Genomic DNA, 12044 nt, shown 5'->3' on the forward strand with positions numbered 1-12044 from the left:
ATACTCAACCGGTTTTGGTTAGTCCGTGCCGTATTCATCCTCAAATTTCTTCAAGTTACATTCGTGAATTTCCTCGGTCATCGACCAAACGATTTTGTCCCATGCTTTCATGAACATTTTCCAAATAATTCCATCCTCCTTCCACTTTTCTTCAAATAACCTATCCTCTTCCTTACGTTCTTCCACGGTTAATTTACTAATGCGGTCATCCTCTTCCTTTGACCTCTTGGTCCCCTTCCTTGGTCTTTTAGCTTGGAAATGATGATGGCAATTGGTTTTGAGATTGCATTGAATGTGCCACGTACATTGCAAGTTTTGGGCTTCCGAAAACACTACCGCTATTGCATGAATTAAGGCTTGATCGTTATCCGTTACAATAACCCTTGTAAAATTATCACCGTTATAAATGGACCTCAACGTCTCCAACATCCAAATGAAACTCACATTGTTCTCATGATCCATTAAACCCCATGCAATCGTAAACGTGTTTTTGTCCGAAGTATGGCAAGCAATGTTCAACAACGGCATGGTATACTTGTTTGTCTTATAAGTAGCATCTATCAACAAAATTTGATGAAAGCATTGAGCCAATTGGATCATTTCGAGATGTGCCAAGAAATTACGAACCACTATACCATCCTTTTCTTCCCTTCTCAAGGTGTAGCCGTGTAACTCCGCTAACCACTCCGATTGTTGCATGACCGTTTTACCATCCCATTCAGTCCTTTTGATCATATCTAGGGCCGACTTAATTGTAGACAAAGAAGACAAGTTGTCGGGGTCGTCTTCCTTTATTTTACTTAAGATCACACTCGCTTTTTGGATCCACATAGACCTCACCGTCTGCATTTGATGTGGTTTTAACTTGGCAACCATTACATGTCCAATTAAATCCAACGGATCATCATGGTTGTGACAACCGTTATCAACTTTATACATTTTATACTCTTTAGCTTTAATACCATCGGGCTTATAGAAGACAATCTTAAATGGGCATCCTATCTTCTTGGTATTGCTTCGGTATTTCCTATTCGTCTTCCGTACGTACTTACTATTCTTTTCCTCGTGACTCTTTCGCGTCCCACCTAGCTCACAAATCATTTCAAATCGAGTGTCACTAACATGATTATTTTGAACTACCACGCACATGTTATCTTTTTCCTTGTTCATAAGCCATTCCTTTTCCTCCTTCTTACTTCCAAATGTCTAAACGTGTATAAAACAAAACAATTCTAATAAGCATAACCATTTAACATATAAATTTTGAAAAAAAAGAAAAGTAGTAATGAGTATATCAAATCGTTTGCATAGTATAGGGAAGTGTCGGGCCTCAAATAGAAATCATCAACAAACTCTTCAACGGCCTGCATATGAAAGAAAAAAATTATTATACAATAATCGGATGTTATTAAATAAGTCAAACTGCCGAATATACTATATTCGGAATCCTATCGGTTACCCAGAACACCCGATTTATGCAAATGAATGTACACAGTTTACTGAGTGCAAAAAATGATATAATCGGAATCTAAAATATATAGTAAAACAGCCGAATACAAATAACCGGGAGATAACTTTAATCGATAAACATCCGATTTTCAAGTTTTCGGAAATTTTATTTTGAGGCCACTGTTATATTCGGCAGTCAAATAATGTTAAACTATTACCGATTGTAAAGGATAAGAATACTGAGTTTTGAAATTTTTTGAGGATTTCGTTTTTGGGGCCATTCGGGGGTAAATAACTCCACATAACTATCGAATGTAGATTTTTTTGGAAAACCAGTTTGGGGTTTTTTCTCATATTCGGCAGTAAACTACTATCTTGGAACTACCGAATATACATATTTGGTACTCAGTGTGTAATATTCGTAAGTTTATTCGAGAAATTATCTACCGAATCTGGGTAGTTCATTGCATTTAATGCATGCAATAATCGTTTTTTCTTGTTTACAAAAGCCCACAAACGCATGCAAATCGAGTATTTGAGTTTCTTAACACAATACATGTGTTTTACATGCATCGTTAGCTTCAATATCAGGCGATTCTCCATTTTCTTCCATGAAAGGGTTGTCTAGGTTTTCCTCTTCACAAAAGTTTGGATCATTCAACATATACCCCAAATCGTCTTTGCCATGATTCTCACCTTCTTCTTCATATCCATCCATTTTTGTAGTGATAAAATGGGTTTTCCCTTTTTTCCTTCACATTCTTCTCTATAACTCTAACAACTCAAAAATGAAAAAGAAATGGAAAAAATGAAACAGAAATCATTCTAATACTGCACCGACTACAATCGGAAGTCTGGGTAAATTTTTGTCTTCCGATTGAAATCGGAGGATAAAAATGTTATCATATCCTCCGAATATATAAGGGTAATTTTGCCATTACGAATTACGCGAGATAAAGGCTGGCTACATTTTCCCTTTGGGTGACCTTTTTTGTTTTATTGTTGGCCCCTAAATCCTTTTGAGTGGCCCTTAAAAACGCGAGGTTTTAAAAGTCTCCATTTTATTCCTTTGAAGTAACAAAGGGACACCTAAGTATTTATCAGCAAGACCTAGATTCTTAATTTTAAGAATAGATAAAATTTGGGACTTAGTTCTAGGTTCAGTTTTTGGGCTGAAGGCTAAATCTGACTTGTCAAAATTGATGGCCTGGCCAGAGTACTTACTGAATTTGTCTAACATCTCCTCTAGATGCTTAGCTCCTTTAATAGTAACCCCAGTAAACACAAGACAATAATCAGCAAAGAATAAATGGCTAACAGAGGGAGCCAAAGTAGTAACCTTCATACCTTGTATATTGTTTTTGGACTCTGCATTAATAAACATTTTAGATAAAACATCCATACAAATAATGAACAAGTAGGGTGACAAGGGGTCTTCCTGCCTAAGACCCCTTGTGGGATAATACACCTCTCCTGGAGCACCATTTAAAGTATAGAAGTTGACACAGTAGAAAAACATTTCTCAATAAGTTTACATCAATGATCATGAAAGCCAAGTTTTCTTAAAATATCAATAACAAACTGCCATTCTATCCTATCAAAAGCTTTGGACGTGTCTAATTTAATAGACATTAAACTAGATTTAGTTTTATTCTTCCTCATAGTATATATTATTTCATGAGCAATAACTATATTATTTGTTATCTTCCTAGAAAAAAAGCAGCTTGATAGGGAGAAATAAACTTGTTCATAACAGTTTTAAGCCTACTAGCAAGAAGCTTAGATATAATTTTGTAACTTACATTACTAAGACTTATAGGCCTAAAATCAGAAGGAGTCCTATAAGCATTTTTCTTTGGAATTAAGGAAACAAATGATTCATTTGTTTAAGCATATGACCAGAGTGAAAGAAACTCTTGACCATATCAACAGTATCAGCACCTACAGTCTCCCACATCTGTTGATAAAATCCAGGTAGGTACCCATCTGGTCCAGGACTAGTCCATGGCTGCATTTGCCAAACAATGGCCCTAATTTCCTCATCAGTAGAAGGCCTGATAAGAAAATCATTTTCTTCAGAAGTAATACAAGGTGTCAAAACATCCAGAAGACCCTTATCCCTAGGAGGATTGATTGTTCTACTAATTTTACTAAAGTGCTCTCTAAGCTCATTAGCTATCATATTTTTATCTGTCAACCAAATGCCAGTACTGCTTTGCAAACAGTCTATTTGAGTCCTTCTTTTCCTAAAATTCACTTTATCATGAAAATATTTGGTATTTTTATCATCAAAAGTTAAGATATTTTCTCTAGCTCTCTACATAGTAGTCCTGTTTGACACTATATCAATATTTTAGAGACTCCTCAAGACTTTTTTTCAAAGTAATACTAGCAGTATCATGCATATTAAGAGAGACATCTTCAAGTTGTTTCTGAATAGCATTTATATGATATTGAAAGTTCCCAAAAGAATGCAAGTTCCAATTTCTAAGAGCAACCTTCACATTATACAGACATTTAGCATGCTTGAAAGCTTTAGAACCTCTTTCATTAGTGTTCCAATTACTAGCAATAATATCTTTACAAGAACTATCACTGAACCAACACCTATTAAACCTAAGAGGTCTTCTAGAAGTATTATCCTCTCTAGAAGTAATCAACAAAATGGGATTGTGGTCACTAGCAACTTCAACCAAATGATAAACTATAGCTTTAGGGAAAAACTATAACCACTCAGAGTTTACTAAGACCCTATCCAATCTCTCAAGAATGAGAGATTCCCCACTTCTATGGTTACTCCAGGTAAAAGGGTTCCCTAAAAAGTTCAAATCAGAGAGGCCTAGGTGATCTAGATGGAATTTAACATTATCAAGCTGGCTTTGAGGAATTCCGTTGCCACCAACTTTTTCCTCCTGTCTGATAATGAAGTTTAAATCTCCTATGATTACCCAAGGACAAATATACCTATTTGCTAGTTCCCATTTTCTATCCCAACCTATGTCATCCAAGGCTCCATACATACAGTTAAGGAGAGTATGCCCACTTCTTGAGTCCATATTCACTAAAACAGAGATGAAATTTTTATTCATGTCCACAACATCTATTTGTATTCCATCTTTCCATAACAAGAATGGACCACCATAGGCTCCAATTGGGTTCACATATAGGTAATTCATATAATTAAACCTATAGGTATATTTTTCCATTTTAACATTCATCAATTTGGTTTCAGACAAAAAAATAATATCAGGATCATTAGATCTAATTAACTCTCCTAGATGTTGCCTAGTATCCTTATTCCCAAACCCTTGGAAATTCCAAGCAAAGATTTTCATCCTATGGTTATCAGTTTCAAAGATTTGAAAATTATTTAGGGTATAAGCAATCTGACACCGAACAATTTTTGAATCCACCCAGCAATTCAAGACACAATAATCAGGAAAGGAGTTTCAAATATAACTGAATCAAATTTTGAGGGATTTTATAAAAATTGCAAACCTGATTTGCAGCGCTCCTTCGTATCTCAGTGGGTTATGGGTGGTTTGGTCCTTCACTTCTCCCTTCACTATCTGCCTCTGCCATGTTCATATCTTCTCCATTAAAGGTTGGGTTGGGATTGTCCACATGATAAACTCCACCAAATTGGTTATTTGGAATTTCATCACTCTGAGCAAGAGGATTGTCTAGAATGACATAGTTATCTTCAATTCTGGAGTCTCGAGTTCTTTTATTTTTTTAGGATCCGCTCCATATTCACTGTCCAGACCCGACCCACTTGAAGACCCATTGTTCTCGTTCTCAGCTTTTTCCTTCTCTTGATTTTTCTCATACGCTTCCACCATATGCTCATGTTTAGCATACAAATCTTCAAACTCCTTGTCTGTCAAGCCATAAATAAAGATGTTCCATGTTATCCCCTCACATTTTTCATCGTCATGCTCAATCACATAACAATGGGTACATGTAAACTTTGGCCGCTTCTCAAAATGATATTTAACCCAGACTTTTTGCTTGGCCGCGTTAAACATCCATACACCCTGCTTCAAAGGCTTCCTTAGGTTCACCAGAATTCTTGCAGTAACTACCCTCCCCCTGATGGTGATACACTTCTTCCCATCCACCTCTACCATTTGGCCAATGTCTTGAATCATCTTGTATATTATGCCATCATCAGTATGTTCTAAAGCAAGGTTGCGAAATATCACAGAGAAAATCTGGTGTGTGAGCGTATAGTTCTCCAGCGTAATCGCGTTATCATACTCCTTTAGAACAACCAACATGAAATTGATCACCCATGGAACCTTCTTATAAACTTCTTGCTGGTCCTCCTTGGTCTTGAACTTGAAAACAAATAAGTTTCTACTCATGGTATTTATTTCCACCCTCTTGAATTTTCTCCAGATTATATTGATCTCCTTCTGCACAGTTTCAGCATCAATGGTATCTTTGTGAACTATCTTACCAATAAGACAGTTTTTTCACTTGTTTGCCGCATCATCTGTCTCAGTGGTTGAGATCAAACTGCTTCTCACATTTCTGAGCTGCCCAAGGTTGAGATGAGTATTTCTCATCCTGTTTGTTAAGGCTGCTAACTGCAAGTTGTTTGGTTGAGCCATCGAGTTTTGATATTTTCTACTCTTCTTTGTAATCTTTGTTTTGTGTAGAAAACCCTTTTCATCCACCAGATTTATAGCTTCATTTTTAGGGTTAGGGTTTAGAAATCTTCTACCAATGTTCCCAAAAATAACCTGTTGACCCAGCTCATACTAGTAAAATCATTAGATTTTTCCGGAGGAAAAATATGTTCCTACTTGGAAAGAAAAATTTGAAAATTCCATTGATTGCGCTTTTTATTTTGGTGCATTACCCATTCTACCCTCAAGTGTTTTGCTTCCGCAACTTCTGTTCTGATGTTAAGATATCGTATTCAGTCTTAAATACGAGTTGAATTGATGACTGGTAATAGATCCCACTGATCTATGTATCATGTATAGTGACAAAATCAACAGAGAATGCAAATAACACCACTGTTTTTTGAACCCCAACCTTTCTTGATAAATTGAGAGAAGCCATGGCAGATGCAAGATATACCACTGAAACAAAGAGAGATTGAAAATCTCCTACACCATGTTTCTAAAACCACCACTGGATCACCACTGAAACACTATTTAAGCACCGCAAATACAGGATACAAAGGATTAGTTCCACATAATTGTGTTTATGCAAAAAAAAAATTGTTTTACAAACCTGTCAAAATCAGGAAAATCTTGCTTTCTCAGATTATATCAATAAAGATTTAAGAACTAAAAATTATAAGACATGATAAAACAAATTAGAACGAAGTATGAATCAGAAAGAACACAGAAAGCTGATAATCATTAAAAATTTTGAAAGCCGATTTAATCACTGGGTTGACTCAAAATTTGCCCGATTTGCCAAAGAAGATCAACTATGAGGGAACTCTACATTTTTTCGCCACCCTTTATCATTCTCTCTTAGTTGGAATCAAAATCCATAACCCCCAATTGAGTTTCCCATACCCCAACTTAGATGTAAAGTAAAAATTAGTATTGGGCGAATGCAAGTTAATCTTCTTTTTTATATTGGATTGAGTCGCCAAAATATGTTGTCGTCTTGCATAAAACACTTATCCTAAATCGAATTTAAGCTAACCCATCAATGCATATTAATATGTTTATTATTATAGTGTAATAAGCTAACCGATCAATGCATATTAATTGAATATATTATTAAATTATTATATCCAGAACATAGTCTACTCCCGTTTTAATTTGATTCTTTTTTTTTTCTTATAGTCCCTGTCGTATTTGGTGTCAAATCTTGTCTTCAGAGACATAATTTTGCTTTATTGTTATGCAGAGAAGTAAACTTGTTAATGTTGGTTATACTTTGCAGTAAGTTTTATACTAGAAGTTTGCGAACCAAACCTACCCACCGTTTGCATTAAAAGTTTATCCAATCTAGACTGGGCATCTAGAACGTCATGGCTCATGGGCGCTCTGACATGAGTCAATTGTGCACATTATGAGAGCAGGCATGAACTCTTGGATACTATACTAAAGTAGCTTGGACTTTACTAAGTTTCATGTACGCTGCTCCGAGATCATGAAAAACAAAGCTCTCTTTGAAACAATAAACAATGCCAATTTAGCCACTGAAAACAGTGTTTTTGAAATCAAGAAAAGGAAAAAGTGAACTGTTTATAGAAACAGAATACCGTAAGGTTTAGGAAACCCTGAATACAAAGTCAATTACAAACATATCACTAGTATTCAAAATAAAAGCTCATCTTTTTTATCCCTGCTACTCGAGTTAACACATCCTCACAAGAAGCAATACCCATGGTTGATATTGCATTACTAGCTGCTGCAGCAGCTGTAAATCAGCAGGGGATGTTGGTGCTGCCAGCACAACCGACTGAACTACACATGTTTGGGTAACCTCAGATCTTTGCTTACTGAAATCGTCCAGTGTGCTTTGCTGGTCTGTTTCTTCGAGCCGTGAACATTATACACAATCTTTTGGTCAGCTGAAGATTGTACACGATTGGACTGAGTTAGGAGGCAAGTGCCAAGTGGTGAAATCAACTTGGCAGATAAAAGCATGAACACAGAAACATGTAGACAGTTAACGATGAAGGCGATGAAGAGTTTGCAAATTAAACACAGCTCAAATAAGCATAAGTTAAGAGCGAGTTCAATATTTCATTAATTAATCTCAAAAGTTCTTTGAATACTCAAGTCAATCCCTCCCTCTCTCTACGTAACCATGCAGGTTCTTCGGATTAGGAAGATATGCAATTTAGCTGGTAGGCCATGAAGAATCGAATATTCTTGGATTGTTTTGTGTCACCAGCGTTACTCTTGATTCTGAAAAACCACTATACTGAGACGAGTGAAGTTGATGGATCTGTAATTTTGGTCTGCTGTGTGTCGCTAGATTTACATGGTCTGTCATCTGATGATTCTTAAACATGTAATTTAGGGACTGGTTTTTTTAATTATTTTTTAACTTTTGCAATCCATATTGAGACAAGCAAAGTTGTTTGATGATAAAGGTGGAACACACACCTACAGTACACATGCAAGATTTGTCAAACACCTCACGGCATATGTACAGTGACCTAACCACACTCCTAAGGTATCAACATGCTATATCACCAGGAAATTTTACACACCTGATAATCTTGGAACTCCGTTCAGGACTTGAATCTGCTCCAGGCTTTGTGATTCCATCAGGTTGAATTAGCAGAAGAATTTCCACCAATCTGAAGCATGGATTCAACTTCTTCATCAGACCAATCATCTAAGTTGATACGACCTGAATTGTACAAGTAAAGCAAAAGCACCTTCAGAAAAAGAATAACTTAAAACTGACCATAAAAGCCTAGTGGTTTAAGGCAACAAGAGAACTTTTGTACAATAAAAAAAAATAGTTTTGTTCATGCCTCACATTTTTGCATTTTTGGTGAAGTATTGAGTCTTGTTAAGGAAGTTCAGCAAGTAAATGTTTACGCAGTCATATCTAAGTAGAATGGACCGTAAATCTAAGCTCTCATTTTGACAAATCTTCCTACCTAAGTTTCTATGATCCAAATGGAAGTGAACTAGTGAAGCATACTTCTGTTGCTGAATTAGCTTCTGCGACCCATGCAAATGTGCGGGTGATATGCATGTGTTAATCTTGCTGCTACTTAGGGTCTTTAGAACCCAGACCTCCAAGTGTTTCGTGGTGAGAAAACAGAATGACAAGATAAAGTACAGCTAAAGCTAGTATATGCAAACTACAGTATAATAGATTCATCAAAGATGCTTTTGAAACATAAGTACCAAGACTTCAGCGCACACCACAGCATTTCAACCATAGAGATACCTCAATATTTGCTGACTTGAAGAAAGAGAAATAATGGCACCAATAAAAAGAAAGAAAAAGAACAGTTGAAATGCTGTAATGCACGAAGACCCGTCATATCATCAATAAATATAGCAGACCAAAACATAAGAACTAGGAAAGGGAATGAATAAAAAATATCCCTTGCATATTCATTGAGAGGGAATGCATCATTTGTCATATTCTTTGTAGTTAAGGTTCACAGATCCATTTGAGATTTTCTTAACTGGAAGATAAAGTGGTGGCGAAGAGGTTAATCATGCTTTAAAATGAAATGGAAATAAGGAGATAAGATGTGATACGAATTACAAAACCTGTTTGGATGACACTTTTGCTAAAAAACAACGAAATTAACTTAAAAAGTAGTTTTAAAATGGCAACTGCCAAACTGCAATACAGAAATATGGAAAAAATCAGCAATCAAAAATTTACAGGTTGAAGATCAATGAGATCTTACTACAAATGCATAACACAAGAAGACTATTATCTATCATGAAAACGAACTTAACTAAAAGGAGAAAACCAGCATACCTGAAACCAACTCCGTGTTGCCACCTTCAGAGACTTCGTGGTACCAACAGTTCAACCAATATTGATGAGAACTTCTTGCTGGACCTTTTGCTGAACCAGCATCAACAGTTTCAACTTCAATTTTCTTACCAGCTTCTTTTTACCCCACACACGCATTCTAATCTATTAATGAAAACAACTTCTTTCTTCTTCTTTTAGCTTAAAAAAGAAGTTATTTTCACTACCTAGGTCAGGATGCTACAGTAGAATTCTAATTATCTTAAACCAACACATCCCAATTTGTTGAATACCATGATCGATGCTGCAAACAAGCACTGAATATACTCATCTACTACGCATTAGGTGAGAAACGAAGGCTACAGTTTGTTGAATACCATGATCGATGCTGCAAACGAGCACTGAATATACTCATCTACTACTCAACCACTGAGAAACGAAGACTAAAGTTTGTTGAATACCATGATTGATGCTGCAAAAAACCACTGAATATACTCATATACTAATCAACCACTGAGAAACGAAGGCTACAGTTTGTCGAATACCATGATTGATGCTGCAAACAACCACTGAATATACTCATCTACTATGCATTAGGTTGTCGAATACCATGATTGATGCTGCAAACAAGCACTGAATATACTCATCTACTCCGCATTAGGTTGCTGAATACCATGATCAATGCTGCAAACAAGCACTGATTCTAAACCCAAATTGACTTTCTTCTCAATATTAATCTCTATGTATATTCTAAACACTGATTCCAAATTTAACGTGGACAAAATCTTGCATCATGTCTTCATTCCACAAATCGCCCAGCCTCTTAATGCTTAATAACCGAAGATCTTATTGAGATGTTTTGTAGGTTTTATGTATTTTTTAGTGGAAGGGTTCCAACAACTAAGTAACCTCATATCACAACTATTACAATAAAACCCTAAGTAACCATTATTACCAGAAGAACCGAACATATGAACAGCACAATCTAGATATTTGGGTGTTGAATCCATTTCAACATCATCACTTTCTAATTCAATCATTTCAAATACCAAAGAAGATGAAACTGAATCATGAATCTAGGGTTGAAATTAGATCAAACGATATACATATCAGAAACACTTACAAATGGACGATGGAGTTCAAAGATCAATTCTTGTCGAATACTTGATTTGTGAGGAGAGTGAGAGGCGGGTGAAAGCTTAGGGTTTATCTGCACTCTCTTCGCATTTCATGGCAGCGGCTGCCGTCTGGGGAAAAGAAGGGTTTAACTTGTTGATTTATAAGGAGATGGACTAAAAGAAGCCCGCTGTATATGATTTAGTGGGCTACGGGCTGGTTAAATAAATCTAGCTCGTTTGACATGTCCGCCCTAAAATGTGACACTTCAGCAGAACTTCAACGATTTTGGGTCCACTCGGTAACTATTTGAACAATTCTAGACGGACCGAAATTGGACACACAAAACCGCCTGTTACAGTTCTGGGCCTGCAAAGACTAACACGAGTCAATTTAATATGGAAATTTTCTTGTTTGGTCCTAGGCCCAAATAGTTATTTATTCCTGGGTCCAACCTAAAATTAATATTATTCTTAGGTCCACAAGATGGAAAAGACCTGACTGCCCCTCCATGATACGTGTGAACGTCTTCTCTCTATTCGAAGTTCGAACCCACTGGTTAGCAAAAACACCTTCTATCTTCGTCTCTCTTCGTTTTTCCTTTCCCTTCTCTATTCTAAGAAAATTCTTGTGATTCAATCAAGGAATCACAAACCAAAAACCTAGATTCCGATCTTTGAGAAACCAAAACTCTAAACTCTAAACCTAGATTTCGATTTTCCATATTGAATCAAGATTTTTTTTCTAAATCTACGAAGATAGTACTGCTCCTATATAAGAAGAAGATGATTATGAAGAATCACCAACACAAAAAACCAAATAAGCGAGCAAAAAACAAACAAACAAAAAAAAGAGTATCGAAATCAGTAGCAGAAAAAGGTATGAATCAGAAGTACATATATGATGTACGGGAAAAACCTAATTTATTTTAACCAATATGATACATCACTGCGTATAAGATGTTTTTTTTTTGGATTTTGACTGTTTAATCAGAGGTACATAACTCAAAATCTGATGAAAATCATCATAAGTGACATGCG

The 12044-nt window shown here is 36.0% G+C and overlaps 1 long non-coding RNA gene across 2 annotated transcripts; it reads right to left on the reverse strand.

Annotated features, from left to right (window-relative positions):
* Window positions 1-7651: 7651 nt before the first annotated feature.
* On the reverse strand, window positions 7652-11123 carry LOC113278502. Of its 2 annotated transcripts, XR_003325547.1 has the most exons (3): window positions 9892-11123; window positions 8648-8790; window positions 7652-8540 (listed from the first exon to the last, which is right to left on the reverse strand). It is a non-coding gene; the product is annotated as an uncharacterized LOC113278502 (long non-coding RNA). The 2 variants fall into 2 exon arrangements; XR_003325546.1 differs by having other exon boundaries at window positions 7652-8790.
* Window positions 11124-12044: the final 921 nt, after the last annotated feature.

The sequence above is a fragment of the Papaver somniferum genome, chromosome 1 (genome assembly GCF_003573695.1).
Source record: "Papaver somniferum cultivar HN1 chromosome 1, ASM357369v1, whole genome shotgun sequence".
NCBI lineage: Eukaryota > Viridiplantae > Streptophyta > Magnoliopsida > Ranunculales > Papaveraceae > Papaver > Papaver somniferum.